The 16,985-nt window shown below is 41.2% G+C and overlaps 1 pseudogene; it reads left to right on the top strand.

The window, feature by feature from the left end:
* Window positions 1–4,396: 4,396 nt before the first annotated feature.
* On the top strand, window positions 4,397–5,147 carry LOC116563708 (annotated as a pseudogene).
* Window positions 5,148–16,985: the final 11,838 nt, after the last annotated feature.

Raw genomic sequence — 16,985 nt, 5'->3', positions numbered from 1 at the left:
CCCTATCACCAATACAGTCACACTGGGACTTAAGGCTTCAACATACAGATTTTGGGGAAGACAGTCTGTCCATGACAGTGGTCATCTGTTGTCTTGCCAGTTCCCTTCTTCTAGGACCTGCTCTTTTCCTCCTGTCCACATGTTCCTTCAGTATCACTCTGATTAGCTAACAGCAGTTGATTGGTGTGAAGTATACACCTCATCCAAGCTGGACCAATCAAAGCTTTTCCCTAGGAATTTTGCAATTAGGCCTGAAAAACAGACACACTCCCTCCAGTGACAGAATGTTAGGTGGCAAGTTCAGAAGCTGTTAGTCTTGATTTTCCCCATATGGCTAGAATAAAAGGAAGATGGCCCATACACACAGAATAAGATGAATAATAAACAGAGCCACAGAAAAGGACAGAGGAGAGATGAAATGAGAACCCTAAATGCATCAGAATCCCCTGCTTTAATTGTTAATAAAGCTCAATCACATTCATGACTTATGGTCCATGAAAAACTTTATAATACAGCCTTCTTTCTTCCTTAGCTACTTAGAGTTGGGCTTGTATTATTTACAATTGAGAGCCGTAACTAATACAACTCTCCAAAATTAAAAAAAGAAAAAAAGCCCTGCATTTTTAGGCTCTTAGAACTTACATTATTTTCTTTTAATAATGATTAGCAATAACTAATAGTGTTTGTTTCATCTTGTATGCTAAGTTATCTGAAACTGAATAGATACTACAGTGCAAATCAATATTTCATGCTATTTTCAGTAAATTGTTACTGGAGTCAAACCTCATGCTATCCTAACAGTTCCTCCCTACATCAGCCTCTTTGCAGCTGCAGATGGAAGAACTGGCAATAAATACAATTCAGCTCTTGAAGAAAACACCCTAAATATTAGAAACCTATGAAGAACCACTGGATGGCCTATCAACTCACTGTGTGTCCTATTTGGAAGTATAGAATAGAACTAAAATTCTAATACTTTTACTTGCATAAATGTTTGTAATTGTCATCTCTCCATCTCAGCAATTATTCCTGGATAAATATGCTGCAAATCGTCTTAGAAGAGAAAACTCCCTCTGAATTACATGACTGAGTTTCAGAATGTGAGTAAAGTATAGCTAACCAAAATGTTCAAGCAAACTGATGCAAATTTCCTTTTCTATGACTGTGTAAGCAAAAATCCTTTGCACGATACTAAGTTTGATGTGGTGTAGCATGTAAAAGAGAAAGCACCTTTATCTGTGTCTGAGTGGAAACCAGGTAACCTTGTCATAAACGGGGAAGAAATGACTTAAGTGTCAGCCTTCACATCTCCTGCTGTGAACAGTCTTAAGGGGTATTAGGCGTCATAACCACTAACACACAAACCCGACAGAAACTAAATCTCAGTACACAAATGGAAGAAAACATATCTGCTATGAATTTATATTGGCCTCTTCCCACACATTATTTAATTTTCCAAACAACCTGTGAGGTAGGTATTATTATCACCATTTTATACTGACGAAATGGAGTCAGAGAGACACTTTTTCTTGCTCAGCACAACTTAGGTTGTAAGTGGTGGAGCTGGTTTTGAATATATTCACCTCACTCGCACCCCACGTGTCTGTGCTGTACTATGAATTCCTCAAGGGATGGGAACTGCTATTAAAGTTGTTTCTTTAAATTTCATGTAAGACTGGAGGCTTCTTCTTGGCAGTAAGTAATAATGTGTACGATGCCAATATAGCAGTTGTGCCCGAGAGTGCAGTAAGGTCAGCAGGTGTGTGCAATAGAGGAATTACAAAAGACACATCTGTGGAACATGCTCAGATTCAGCAGTAATAAATTATTTAAAAACTAGGCTTGAGAAAATGATAAGAGCTATTTATGACAAACCCATAGCCAATATCATAATGAACAGGCAAAAGCTGGAAGCATTCCCTTTGGAAATTGGCACAAGATAAAAATGCCGTCTCTCACCACTCCTATTCAACATAGTATTAGAAGTTCTGGCCAGAGCAATCAGACAAGAAAAAGAAATAAAGGTATTCAAATAAAAACAGAGGAAGTCAAATTGTTTCTGTTTGCAGATTACATGATTGTATATTTAGAAAGCCCCATTGTCTAAGTCCAAACACTCCTCACACTGATAAGCAACTTCAGCAAACTCTCAGGATACAAAATTAATGTGCAAACATCACAAGCATTCTTACACACCAACAATAGACAAGCAGAGAGCCAAATCGTGAGTAAACTCCCATTCACAATTGCTACAAAGACAATAAAATACCTGGGAATACAGCTAACAAGGAATATGAAGGACCTCTTCAAGAACTATAAACCACTGCTCAAGGAAATAAGAGAGGACACAAACAAATGGAAAAACATTTCATGCTCCTGGATAGGAAGAATCAATATTGTGAACATGGCCATACTGCCCAAAGTAATGTATAGACTCAATGCTATTCCCATCAAGCTGCCAGTGACTTTCTTCACAGAATTAGAAAAAGCTACTTTAAATTTCATATGTAACCAAAAAGCCCATATAGCCAAGACAATCCTAAGCAAAAAGAACAAAGCTGGAAGCATCAAGCTACTGACTTCAAACTATACTACAAGGCTACAGTAATTAAAACACCATGGTACTGCTACCAGAACAGACATATAGACCAATGGAACAGAACAGAGACCTCAGAAATAATACCACACATCTACAACCATCTGATCTTAGACAAATGTGACAAAAACAAGCAATGGGGAAAGGATTCCCTATTTAATAAATGTTTCTGGGAAAACTGGCTAGTCATATGCAGAAAACTGAAACTGGACCCCTTCCTTACACCTTATACAAAAATTGAGATGGACTAAAGACTTAAAATGTAAAACCCAAAATCATAAAAACCCTAGAAGAAAACCTAGGCAATACCATTCAGGTCATAGGCATGTGCAAAGACTTCATGACTAAAACACCAAAAGCAATGGCAACAAAAGCCAAAATTGACAAATAGAATCTAGTCAAATTAAAGAGCTTCTGCACAGCAAAAGAAATGATCATCAGAGTGAACAGGCAACCTAGAGAATGGGAGAAAAATTTTGCAAGCTACCCATCTAACAAAGATCTAATACCCAGAATCTACAAGGAATTTAAATAAATTTACAAGATAAAAACAATCCAGTCAAAAAGTGGGCGAAGGATATGAACAGACACTTCTCAAAAGAAGACATTTATGGAGCCAACAAACATACGAAAAACAGCCACCATCACTGGTCATTAGAGAAATGCAAATGAAAGCCGTAATGAGATACCATCTCATGCCGGTTAGAATGGTAATTATCAAAAAGTTGGGAAACAACAGATGCTGGTGAGGCTGTGGAGAAATAGGAATGCTTTTACACCATTGGTGAGAGGGTAAATTAGTTCAACCATTGTGGAAGACAGTGTGGTGATTCCTCAAGGATCTACAACTAGAAATACCATTTGACCCAGCAATTTCATTACTGGGCATATACCCAAAGGATTATAAGTCATTCTACTATAAAGACACATGCACATGTATGTTTATTGCAGCCCTATTTACAATAGCAAAGGCTTGGAACCAACCCAAATACCCATCAATGACAGACTAGATAAAGAAAAGGTGGCACATATACACCATAGAATACTCTGGAGCCATTAAAAAGAATGAGTTCATTTCATTTGCAGGGACACTGATGAAGCTGGAAGCCATCATTCTCATCAAACTAACACAAGAACAGAAAATCAAACACCGCATGTTCTCACAAATAAGTGGGAGTTGAACAATGAGAACACATGGACACAGGGAGGGGAACATCACACATCGGGCCTGTCAGGGGGTCAGGGGCAAGGAGAGGGAGAGCACAGCTTGTGATAGGTGCAGTAAATCACCATGGCACATGTATACCTACGTAACAAACCTGCACATTCTGCACATGTATTCCAGAACTTAAGTAAAGTTAAGGGGAACAAAACAACAACTAGGCAAAAGCCTAGAGGAAAGCATGAGTAGTCACCACCACCAGTGCAGCAGTGCCAGAGCTGAGAGGAGATCCTGGCCACTGCCCCTGCCTTCAGCCACTTCTGTCTTTGGACTTGTTCCAGCCATCTCTTAAAGCATGATGGGTTAGACTGGGCATGGTGGTTCACGCTGGTAATCCCGTACTTTGGGAGGCCAAGGCAGGTGGATCACCTGAGGTCAGGAGTTTGAGACCAGCCTGGCCAATGTACTGAAACTTCATCTCTACCAAAAATATAAAAATTAGCCAGGCGTAGTGGCCCATGCCTATAATCCCTGCTCCTCAGGGGGCTGAGGCAGGAGAATGTCTTGAACCCCAGAGGTAGAGGTTGCAGTGAGTTGAGATGGTGCCTCTGCACTCCAGCCTGGGTGACAGAATGAGACTCTCTCTCTAACAAACAAACAAAATCATGGTGGATTACTATGAAGTTCTAGGTGTGCAGAGACAGGCCTCTCCCAAGGATATTAAAAAGGTATACCAGAAACCGGCTTTCAAGTGGCACCCAGATGAAAACCCAGAGGGTAAAGAAGAAGCAGAGAGAAAATTCAAACAAGTAGCTGAGGGCGTGAGGTGTTGTCAGATGCTAAAAAATGGAACATCTATGACAAATATGGCAAAGAAGGATTAAATGGTGGAGGAGGAGGTGGAAGTCATTTTGACAGTCTATTTGAGTTTGGCTTCACATTCTGTAACCCAGATGATGTCTTCAGGGAATTTTTTGGTGGACGGGATCCATTTTCATTTGACTCCATTGAAGACATTTTTGAGGACTTGTTTCAGAATTGAAGGGGTCCCCATGGGAGCAGAAGCCAAGGGTTGGGGTAGCTTTTCTCCACATTCAGTGGATTTCCATCTTTTGGAAGTGGATTTTCTTCTTTTGATACAGGATTTATTAATACTTCATTTGGGTCACTAGGTCATGGGGGCCTCACTTCATTTTCTTCCACATCATTTGGTAGTAGTGTGATGGGCAACTTCAAACTGATGTCAAGTTCTACTAAAATGGTTAATGGGAGAAAAATCACTACAAAGAAATTGTCAAGAATGGTCAAGAAAGAGAAGCTGAAAAAGACCAGTTAATGCCTTTAACAATACAAGGTAAGGAGCAGCTGCTGCACTTGGATAACAAGTAATTCAAGGCACGCACTTAACAGAAATGTTAAACTGTAACAAGCACTATTTGAGGATTAACAGGAAATTTTTTTTGAAGATTTCAAGGGAATTCAACTTTCAGTATAATGTACCTAATCTGAAGTATTTATAAACAGCTCATCCGAACCTCATTTGTCATAGACTTTTAAGTTTATTGTTGGGACCTATAATAGGACCATTTGTTTTTTGTCTTTAAAATTATTGTAGGCCAGGTGCAATGGCTCACACTTGTAATCCCAGCACTTTGGGAGGTTAAGGTGGGTGAATCAAGTGAGGTCAGGAGTTCGAGACCAGCCTGGCCAATGTGGTGAAACCCCATCTCTACCAAAAATACAAAAAAATTAGCCAAGCGTGGTGGCAGGTGCCTGTAGTCCCAGCTACTTGGGAGGCTGAGGCAGAAGAATTGCCTGCACCCAGCAGGCAGAGGTTGTAGTGAGCCAAGATTGCACCATTGCACTCTAGCCTGGGCAACAGAGCAAGACTTTGTCTCAAAAAAATTAAAAAATTATTGTAAATATCTTTTTGCACAGATATTGTAAATATCTTTTTCATTAAATGTACTCCAAGGTAAGTCTTGACTCTAGTATAGGACAAGATTGTACACTAACACTAGCAAGAATCTGCTTTTCCATTTTGTCTGAAATGTGAGCCATGTTGTGTAGGCCTGCTTTGAGGTTAACATTGCCAGGATGAATCTCCTAGAGAGCCAAATGCAATTTTTTTCAGTATTTAGTAGTAAAAGATATGAATGCATTAATGGCAATACATTTCTGGTTTAATCAAATTAAGGATGTTTTCTAGTTGTGCCTGAATGCTGGCAGTTTAGTAAGTTTTGACAATTGTTTAAATATGTGATGTTAAGCTTAGGTTTAAAAAAGTAAAGCTGGTAAACTGGGTCTTTGTCATTTGCTTTTTAAAAAATATATATAAATGCTAATGTGTTTGGTGCAAATAAATAAGTAAATAAAAACTTGGTTTGACCACTGAACGCAATGCATAATCCAGGACTGACTCCTATGCTGAGGATGAACGTGATGGGAGATTCTCTCTCAGGAATACTATTGAGCCATTCAACAAAACTTTAATATGGACTATAGATTATGAAAAGAAATTCTGTATCAATGTTAAATTTTCTGCATTTGATATCTCTGCTATGGATATTTTGAAGCATATTTTTATTAATATGAAAACACACTGAAGTATTACAACAAAAGGGCCATAAAAAATTCAAGCAACCTCTTTTGGATGGTTTAGGGAAAAAAATTGTATATCATCGTGGTGGCTTATGCCTGTAATCCCAGCACTTTGGGAGCCCAAGATGGGAGGATCGCTTGAGGACAGGAGTTCAAGACCAGCCTGGTCAACATAGCAAGACCTTGTCTCTTTTTAAAAGAAAAGAAAATGTGACAAAACGTTTTAAAAAAAAAATAGGTAATCTGGTAAAACGTATAGGAGAATTCTTTGTATATATTGTTTTCACAGTTTTTCTGGAAGTTTAAATTATTACAAAAGATAAAGTTCTTTAGAAAGACCACTAGGCTTAGACTCAGGAGTTCTGGTTTCAGATTCAGATTTCCCATTATCCATCTGAGTCACATTTATCATTTCACATAACTTCTCTGGACCATGCCCATCTTCTGTAAAATACAGAAGTTATTTAAGTGTGGATTGGCATTTCATTATAGAAACAAATATCTCACTCATTCCCCTACACTGAGTGGTTTCTACTTCCTCCCTATTATGAACAGTGCTGTAGTGAACGGCTGTCTTCGTGGTTCCCTGTGCTCATGTGCAGGTGTGTCCTAGGGCATAGCATGTTGATCCGTGTGGATCAACTAAAAAACATAACATCAAGTGAAAACAAGTACACTGAAAATACATTTAATATGATTCCATTTATGTAAATTTTCAAACACTAACATACATCATGAAAGTACAAAAGCATACATCAGATTGATATATGCTAGCATCACCATAGAGCTTACCTTTGGGCAGAAAGGGAGGAAGAAGGCAGGAGTAGAGTGGGCTGTAGTTACATCTATGTTTTATCTCCTTGAGAGAGTGAGTTTCATCTACGGTAAGGGTGGGTTCGGCTAACGATTCTTTCTGTCTTCCAGCTCTAATGATTTATAATAAAGTTAGATTTGTAATCTAAAAATACTTTATCCCCTTTACCCTGCTTGTGAGTGTGTATAGATTTAACAGAATTCAACAAGTATGTACTGAGAAGATTATCTACCCAGGGCATTGAGCTACCTTCAGTGTAGTCGGAGAGAAATAAAACAAGGTTTGGAGTGACTTGAAGGAAAGAGGAGTCTGATGTGGTATTAAAGAAAAGCTTGGTTAATCATTTCCTTGAGATAATGGCACATAAGCTACAATTAAAGGAGGAAATGGACATATGAGGGAGGGAGGACTTTGTTAGAGCTATGCTTTTAGGCACATATTCCTTATGCAAACATTCAGTCTTAGCATTGTTGGCTCAGTGAACTGCCCAAGAAAATTACATTCCAGAAAGAAACATGTTATTGCAATGGGAATTGATTGGTCCTCCATGAGTACCTACAATTGAATTCTATGCATTAAAATGGCAGAAAAACACATACACATAGAAAATAGTTTTAATCAAGGACAGTATCATTCAAAGCAAAACACAGTGGAAATTCGGTAATTATCCTGTGAGTTTCTGCAACTTAATAACCAAACTGGATAATTCAAGCAAGGAGTTCATCTGTTGATGTGCACACACCCTTATTAGCAAAACCTATCTCCCTACCTCTCAGAGTCAACTTGGGTAAATGTGAACAAAAGAGTTCATCCATCGGGGCTCTTTCATTACCAAAAAATAGAAAAACTGACTCAAATGAACTTAAATGAAGCTAAAAGGTTCAAGAATAGATTTTTAACTTCAAGCACACCTTGATCTAGGATCTCAGGCAATGGCATTGTAGGGGAGCCTAAAGACCCCCTCTACCCATATTTGGGGTTTGTTGTTGACTTTTTTTTTTTTTTTTTTTTTTTTTGAGGAATCTCTGTCACCCAGCCTGGAGCGCAGTGGCATGATCTTGGCTCACTGCAACGTCTGCCTCCTGGGTCCAAGCAATTCTTGAACCCTCCTGAGTAGCTGGGATTACAGGTACACACCATTATGCCCGGCTAATTTTTGTATTTTTAGTAGAGGTGGGGTTTTACTATGTTGGCCAGACTGGTCTCGAACTCCTGACTTCAAGTGATCCACCTGCCTCAGTCTCCCAAAATGCTGGGATTACAGACGTGAGCCACCGCACCTGGCCCATCATTGTTTTTAAGTGGAAGCTTCTGCTGGGTTTAGGAGCTGTTACTGAAGCGAACTTCGGTGACACAGCAAAGTCAAACACTGATATCAGGATTTGCAGCTGGAGAAAGTGAGGCATTTATTGCAGGGAACCAAGCAAGCAGAATTGGCAGCTGGTGCTTAAGATCAGAACTCCCTAAGGACTTACAGGTAAGAGTTTTTAAACATAGGGAGGCAGGCTGGGCATGGTGGCTCACACCTGTAATCCCAGCACTTTGGGAGGCTGAGTGGGAGGATTGTCTGAGCCCAGGAGTTTGAAACCAGCCTGGGCAATATGGTAAGATCCTGTCTTTATTAAAAAATAATAATAAATATTTTTTTAAAAGATGGGGAGGCAGAGGTTACAGGCAAAATTATAAATTAATACGCGAAGGTTATATATTAAGTTGGCCTAAAAAGGCAGGACATTTCAAAGTGGGGTGTGGGATGGAGGTGGCCCACAGGTCATAGGTGGATTCAAAGATTCTCTGATTGGTGATTGGTTAGGGAAGCAAAGCTTTGTCTAAAAACCTGGGATCAGCAGGAAGACATGTTGAGCTCTGGCCTGTGGGCATAACTTCCTCCAGGACCCTCAGGAAGAAATTTAGGGCAAAGAACGGTGATCAGAGTTCGGTTCTCAGTGCCCCCTTATCTATATGTCAGTAGATAACATTTTCCATTGGGTGGCGGTCCAGGTTTCTGAAAAACAACTTGAGGACAGAGCTGGTAGCTTTAGTTTCTACATGGAACCAAACATTTTGGAACCTTAACTTCTCTAGCTATTATTTTAAGCTGTTTTACCTTCTGGCTTATCAGGTTGCTCCTGTATTTCTCAAGGCTAGTTGGGTGCCTGGAATTTCCCTTGAAGGAACTCAAGATTTTCCTTTATTTCCATGTTTGAAGGAGGTCCCCAGGAAGCCCCTAAGAGAGTTCCCTGTTCCATCTCACCAAATTGATACAAGATAGATTAATAGGACAAAAGCATACAGGCTTTATTAATTTTAAATATACATGGGGATCCTCACAAGAGAGGGAAGACCCAAAGTAGAAAGCTTTTATACTTTTCAGGCAAAGAATGATACATTTTGTGTAGAAATGATAAGACGGAAGAGTCTGGGCTAGGAGCAGTAAATTCCAGGGGAATCATTAAGAGATATATGGAGGGCTGTAAGGCTAGTGAAAGAGGATTATTTTAATCAGCTCGTTTATTCAGATCCATTGCAGCATCACTTCTCAGTCACGGCTAATAAGGGTTATCTTCTCAAGCTGGGACAGGTAAGGCAGCTTCCTTCTTTTTTTTGCTTTTAGTCTGGGATACATGTACAGAATGCGAAGGTTTGTTACATAGGTATACATGTGCCATGGTGGTTTGCTGCACCCATCAACCTGTCGTCTAGGTTTTAAGCCCTGTGTACACTAGGTATTTACCCTAATGCTCTCCCTCTCCTTATCCCCCACCCCCTAACAGGCCCAGGTGTGTGATGTTTCCCTCCCTGCGTCCATGTGTTTTCATTGTTCATCTCCCACTTATGAGTGAGAACATGCGGCGTTTGGTTTTCTGTTCCTGTGCTTGTTTGCTGAGAATGATGGCCTCCAGCTTCATCCATGTCCCTGCAAAGGACAGGAACTCATCCTTTTTATGGCTGCACCTTCCTTTCTTTTTTAAAGAGATGAGATGTCACTCTGTTACTCAGGCTGGAAGGGAGAGGTGTGATCCTAGCTCACTGCAGCCTTGAACTCCTGGGCTCAAGCAATCCTGCCTCAGACTCCCGAGTAGCTGGGACTACAGGTGTGCACCACCACGCCTGGCTTGAAGGCAGCTTTCTCACAGGAATTTTTATGGCTTGCTATAGGTAAGAAAGGACAGTTCAGGTGGTGCTTTCTGCAACTGCTGCTTCTCAAGTGTTTTCAGCTAGAAATAATCAAAGTGCAAGCTGAGCATTTTGGGGTATTGTATCCTTCTTCAGCATCGAGACTGTTTCTCCCCATTCCTTGACTTGTCTTCTGCAATGTTGGCATCATTTCTAGGCTTACAGATATAACTCCAGACTCAGGTCATCCTTACTGTTACAGTCCTGGAAAAATGAGACACCCTTAGCTCAGTAGTTCCCACACAAATTCCAATATTTAGGTTGCTTGGCATAACTGGAGTCACATGCTTATCCCTGAACTAAGTAAGCATTGTTGCCAGAAAATATGGTATTCTCATTGGCCAGGTCAAGTCACATGCTCACCAAAGAAGTGATGGGGGGCTGGCTCCATACTTGCACATATGGGGGAGGAGGTGTTCTCAGTCAACACTTCTCAACCCTGAATGTGCATTCAAATTGCCAGGGGAGCTTTTAAAATCAAATTCTTCTCAGCACTTTGGGAGGCCCAGGTGGGCAGGTGACTTGAGGTCAGGAGTTTGAGATCAGCCTGGCCAACATGGTGAAACCCTGTCTCTACTGAAAATACAAAAATTAGCTGGGCATGGTGGAGTGCTTTTGTAGTCCTAGCTACTAGGGAGGCTGAGGCAGGAGAATCACTTGAACCTGGGAGGTGGAGGTTGCAATGAGCTGAGATCATGCCACTGCACTCCAGCCTGGGTGGCAGAGCGAGACCCTGGCTCAAAAAAATAAATAAAATAAAAAATAAAATGCCGATTCTGATTCAGCAGTTCTGGAATAGGCCCAGAGACGCTGCATTTACAACAGCCCTTGTCAGATCAGACTCCCAACGTGCATACTAATCTGCTAAGGGTTTCGAGTGTAGTTGCTGGTGGACCTAATGAGGGGCCTAGTGTGAAATGAGAATGTGGGGCCCATCATTCAACAATTATTAAGAATTGTAAGAAAGTGATAGCAAAGCACTTAGCCAAACACAGAGCTATTCTACGCTTGGAGTGTGTTCGGTTCACAGGTCACGTGCCCATGGAGGCAGCCTTGATTGTAGCCTTCCGTTTTGATGAGTTTGAGTTGGGACCAGAGCAGGATTGCTGTGAACAGTAGGGAAGAGACAGAGGCAAAACCTGTGGTCCTTCGCTGCTCTCCTCCCAAACAGATTTGGCCTCATCTTTGAATGTTGAACATTTGAAAACCAACCATCGTTCTGCAGGAGCACTAGTTATCTGCCTGTTTGTGGAGCCCGTATGTCTCACTCCAATTCCCATCAGAAGAGCCCTGAAGTGCTTATGTTTTATCCTTAATTGCCACTGACTTTGCCCGCATATTAGGCTAGATGTTCTTGCTCTGTGTCTCCAAAGGCCTTTATGCTTTCACAACCATAACCCTTTGAACGTATTACTTCCATTAACTGGTTTGGTTGTCTCTCTTTCCTCCTGAACTATAAGTTCAAGGACGGGTAGAAACAGTGTCTGTCTTATTTGTCTTTGTAGCCCCTTTTTTAGTATGGTGCCTGGAGCAATGTTTTCTAAATATACATGAACTGAGTTGACAATTATAGTAATAGTTAACAATAGTTCGGTTGTCTGTTTTTTTTTTTCTGGACTATAAGTTCAAGGAGGGGTAGAGAGAGCGTCTGTCTGGTTTATCTTTGTGGCCCCTTTTCTTTAGTATAGTGCCTGGAGTATTGTTTTCTAAATATTCATTAACTGAGCTGACAATTATAGTAATAGTTAACATATTTGGCATTGTCAGATGTTTTAACTTTAGCCATTTTGGAGGGTGAGAAGTGGGATCCTATTGTGGTTTTCATTTGCATTTCCCTGATGACTAATGAGTTGAGCACCATCTCACGTATTTATTGACCTTTTGAATACCCTCTGTATTATTGTACTAGGGTTGTCATAACAGGGTACCACAGACTGGGTGACCCAGACAACAGAAATTTATTTTCTCACAATTTTGGAGGGCAGAAGTCTAGAAGATGAAGGGGTTGGCAGGGTTGCTTTCTTCTGAGGCCTTCCTTCCTGACATGCAGAGGGCTGTGTTCTCCCTGAGTCTTCCTGTGGTCTTCCCCTGTTTGTGTGTGTCCTAGTCTCCCCTTTATAAGGACAGCAGTCGTATTGAATTGGGGCCCACCCTAGTGACCTCATTTTAACCTAATTACTTCTTTAAAGACCCTATCTCCAAATGCAGTCACATTCTGAGGTACTGGAGTTGGAGCTTCAACATATGCACCTGGGGGACACAATTCAGCTCATAACCTCTTTTGGTATGGGTGTCTAGTCAAGTCTCTTGTCCATTTTTCTTTTGAGTTATCTGCTGATAGGAGCTCTTGATAATCTCTTTGACTCAAGCCTTTTCTTCAAGCCTTTTGCTGTTGGTTACATGGGTTAAAAATATCTCCATCCATTCTCCTAAGGATATCGTCTAATAAATTTTTCCATACATATTGCTCTTCTCTGTATGTCAGATCTAAAGGTGGGAACTACAAAACTTAAATACAATGGGAATGATCGGATCATGAGGTAGCAGGGGCCAAGTGGCAGCACTCAACTGTCAAAGGCACGGTGGGTGTAGGTCAGAGGCAAAGCAGCAATCAGAATAGTCTGACTAATTGGCTAATTTATCACGGCAGAGACCAACACTGAGCCCTTGATATGACACCATTCTTCGGGGTGATCAGCCAGCCACCTGGTGGCAGGTTGATTATATTGGACCTCTTCCGTCATGGAAAGGGCAGAGGTTTGTCCTCGCTGGAACAGACACTGGGTTTGCCTATCCTGCATGCAATGCTTCTGCCAAGACTACCATCCATGGACTCACAGAATGCCTTATCCACCGTCATGGTATTCCACACAGCATTGCCTCTGACCAAGGCACTCACTTTACAGGTAAAGGAGTGTGGCAGTGGCCTCATCCTTATGGAATTCACTGGTCTTACCATGTTCCCCAGCACCCTGAGCCAGCTGGATTGATATAATCGTGGAATGGCCTTTTGAAGTTACAATGCCCACTACGGGACAATATTTTGCAGGGCTGGGGCAAAGTTCTCCAGAAGGCCAGGTATCCTCTGAATCAGTGTCTGATATATGGTACTGTTTCTCCCATAGCCAAGATTCACGGGCCCAGGAATCAAGGGGTGGAAGTAGAAGTGGCACCACTCACCGTCGCCCCTAGTGACCCACTAGCAAATGTATTGCTTCCTGTTCCCACAACATTATGTTCCTCTGGCCTAGAGGTCTTAGTTCCAGAGGGAAGAATGCTGCCACCAGGAAACACAACAATGATTCCATTAAACTGGAAGTTAAGATCGCCACCTGGGCACTTTGGGCTCCTCCTACCTTTAAGTGAACAGACTAAGAAGGGAGTTACAGTGTTGGCTGGGGTGACTGACCCAGACTATCAAGATGAAATCAGGCCACTACTGATTTCAGTAGGTAAGGAAGAGTATGCATGGGATACAGGAGATCCATTAGGGCATCTCTTAGTGTTACCATGCCCTGTGGTTAAGGTCAATGGGGAACTACAACAGCCCAATCCAGGCAGGACTACAAATCTACAAATGACCCAGACTCTTCTGGAATGAAGGTTTGGGTGACTCCACCAGGGGGAAAAAAAATATATATATATATATATATATATATATATTACACTGCAACCTCCACCTCCAGGGTTCAAATGATTCTCCTACCTCAGCCTCCCTAGCAGCTGGGATAACAGGCACATGCCACTATGCATAGCTAATTTTTAGAATTTTAGTAGAAACAGTGTTTCACCATGTTGGCCAACCTAGTCTCGAACTCCTGGCCTCAAGCAATCCACCCTCCTCAGCCTCCCAAAGTGCTGGGATTACAGGTATGAGCCACCATGCCTTGCCCCCTCTGCATCTTTCTGCCCCATCCACAGAGTACCCATTCTCTTCTTCCTCCAAGTCATTCTTCTATTTCAAGAGTGACTTAAAGAGAGGATTAGGTCAATGTTTTCAGTTCCTCAATAGTTCTCTTTATAGTCCAGGACAAAGGACAACTGTCTTCCCTAGACATAATATGCCTCTCTGCCTTTGTCCTCTGCCTGAAAAACCCTTCTTGCATCTGCTGCTGTTTTTTTGTTTGTTGATTGGTTTTTAAGTTACCTTGAGCTTACAGTAATCTTTACGCCAAAGTGACATATTTTGAGGTGACCTGTTCTACCTCCATTCACACCTTATGAATGTCTCATAGGAATTATGCAAGCCTCTCCAAGCTTAACCTGTATTTGACTCTTTGCTTCTAACCATACTATTCCATCTCCATAAGGGTCCCTCCGCACTCCTTTGCACCTGCAAAGTTCCTATTCATCCCCCTGGACCCACCTCAAGAGTTGCATCCACACCCAGTGCCACGCTGTTTTTGATTCCCTAAGAATGAGTCAGATCCTTTTCGGATTATTGCCAAAGCAGTGTGTATATTTTATAACTTACTCTTGCACATCTCATGCTTTTAGAAAAATCTTTATATCTGTTTTCCTCACAAAACTGAGAACAGACTGAGGACATGAAATGTCCACCCATATTGATATTCTTAGCAATTAGCATTGCACACTGAATGACTGATTAAACAAATGTTCAAATATGAGCTTAAGGAAGATTAAATTGGGAAAAGTGATTAGGAGAATAATTCAAAGGCAATGAAATCAAGTACTAGTAATGACAATAGGAATACATAGAATATCAAGGTGGCAAAGTTAAAAGGATTTAACAACCAAGTAAAAGTTAGGAAGGACAGAGGAAAAATGGAATTGACTCCAGGTCAAAATTTTTTAGTTCTACAGGCTTTTGAAAATCTAAAGGAAGTTAAAAACATTCATTCCTGAAAAAAATGCACATAGGCTTTTTTGCATATTAAATGAGGAGAGTCCTTTCTTAAATGTCCGCGACTCAAGTTTACAGACAATTACTTTAAAACCATGAGACTGGATGGTTTGCAAGGTAGTGATACCATTAACTGACCTATGAACATCTTGAAAAATAGCTGGGTTAGAGGAGTAGAGGAAAGTTAAGTTTTGATCATATATTAAGTTGGTGCAAAAGTAATTGTGGCTTTTCCATTAAAAGTGATAGAAAAACCACAATTACTTTTGCACCAACCTAAATAGAAGCCCCTATAGTGTTGATGAATTTGTCTACTTTGGAGAGACCTGAGGTGCAGGACGTGTAGTAACTTGCAGCGGTGCTGAGGCACATTCGAATCCTGAGGCACTGCTATAAAACAGCAACTCACTTGGTAGCCCAGCGGAATGCCTAGCAAATAAACCTCAACTGTTGTATATATTGGTCCTACCAAAGTGAAAAAGATCAGTTTATGAAGTGGGCATAGGCAAAGGAAACTCAAAACTCTAAAGGGTAAATTTAAATTATTGACACAAGCATTTCCCATGAGAGAATTTGTAGATATATTAATTCATCTTGACTATGATGGTTTGCTCTGAGTTTGGAGGCAGAGGTGTTTAAGTTGAAATAGTACTGGAAAAGAAACTGAAATTAGGATTGTGATTTGAGAGTGTTTCTTGCTAAGGAGTGCATTTCATAGATCTAAGTGTGAGATTACTAAATGTGATAAGCAGAATTCTAAGACAGCTCATGATTCTCCTCTACTTGTATGCACACTGTGTGTAATGCCCTCCTCTTGAGTGTGGGTGGAAATTGTGACCTGTTTCTAATCAGCGGAATATGGTGAAGGTGACAGGGATATCACGCCTGTAGTTGTGCTTTTTTTTTTTTTTTTTTTGAGATGGAGTTTTGCTCTTGTTGCCCGGGCTGGAGTGCAGTGGCACGATCTTGGCTCACTACAATCTCTGCCTCCCAGGTGCAAGCGATTCTCCTGCCTCAGCCTCCTGAGTAGCTAGGATTACAGGCATGCACCACCATGCCCAGCTAATTTTGTATTTTAAGTAGAGATGGGGTTTCACCATGTGGGACAGGCTGGTTTCGAACTCCTTACCTCAAGTGATCCACCCACCTCAGCCTCCCAAAGTGCTGGGATTACAGGTGTGAGCCACCACACCCGGCCAATTGTGCTATTTTATATGGCAAAAGTGAAGGTATCTTGAGGCTGTAATTAAGGTCCCTAATCGGTTAACTTTGTGTTAATCAAAAGGGAGCTTATCTAGGATAGACCTGATCTAATCAGATGAGCCCTTTAAAAGAAGGACTGAAGCCCTCCCTGAGTTCAAAGAAATCTTCTTGCTTGCCTTGAAGAAGCAAGCCACCAAGAGTTCTGCAGATGCAAGGAAATAAATTCAGCCAACAACCTTGTGAACTTGAAAGAGGACAACAAGCCACAGATGCTGTTATGTCCCTGGTCCACACTGTGACTGCAGCCCTGTGAGACTCCAAACAGAGAACTTCATTAAGTTGTGCCTAGACTTCTGAGCTGCCAAAACCATAGATGATAATGTATCGTTTCAAGCCCCTACATTTATGGCAATTCATGACGCAGCAGTGGAACACGGATATACCAAAGGAAAGAAAATATGGAGAGAAACAAGGACAGTTAAAAAAAAGTTCTGATGAAAGTACCTGCCTTTGAACGACTGAGGAAAAAAATAAGGACAGTAAGGGGGATTTAAGGGGAGGGTGATCA

Source organism: Sapajus apella, unplaced genomic scaffold, assembly GCF_009761245.1.
Source record: "Sapajus apella isolate SASKATOON/1434 unplaced genomic scaffold, GSC_monkey_1.0 scaffold36, whole genome shotgun sequence".
Lineage (NCBI taxonomy): Eukaryota > Metazoa > Chordata > Mammalia > Primates > Cebidae > Sapajus > Sapajus apella.
Note: the sequence above shows the minus strand (reverse complement) of the source record. Positions and strands in the feature narration are given on the sequence as shown.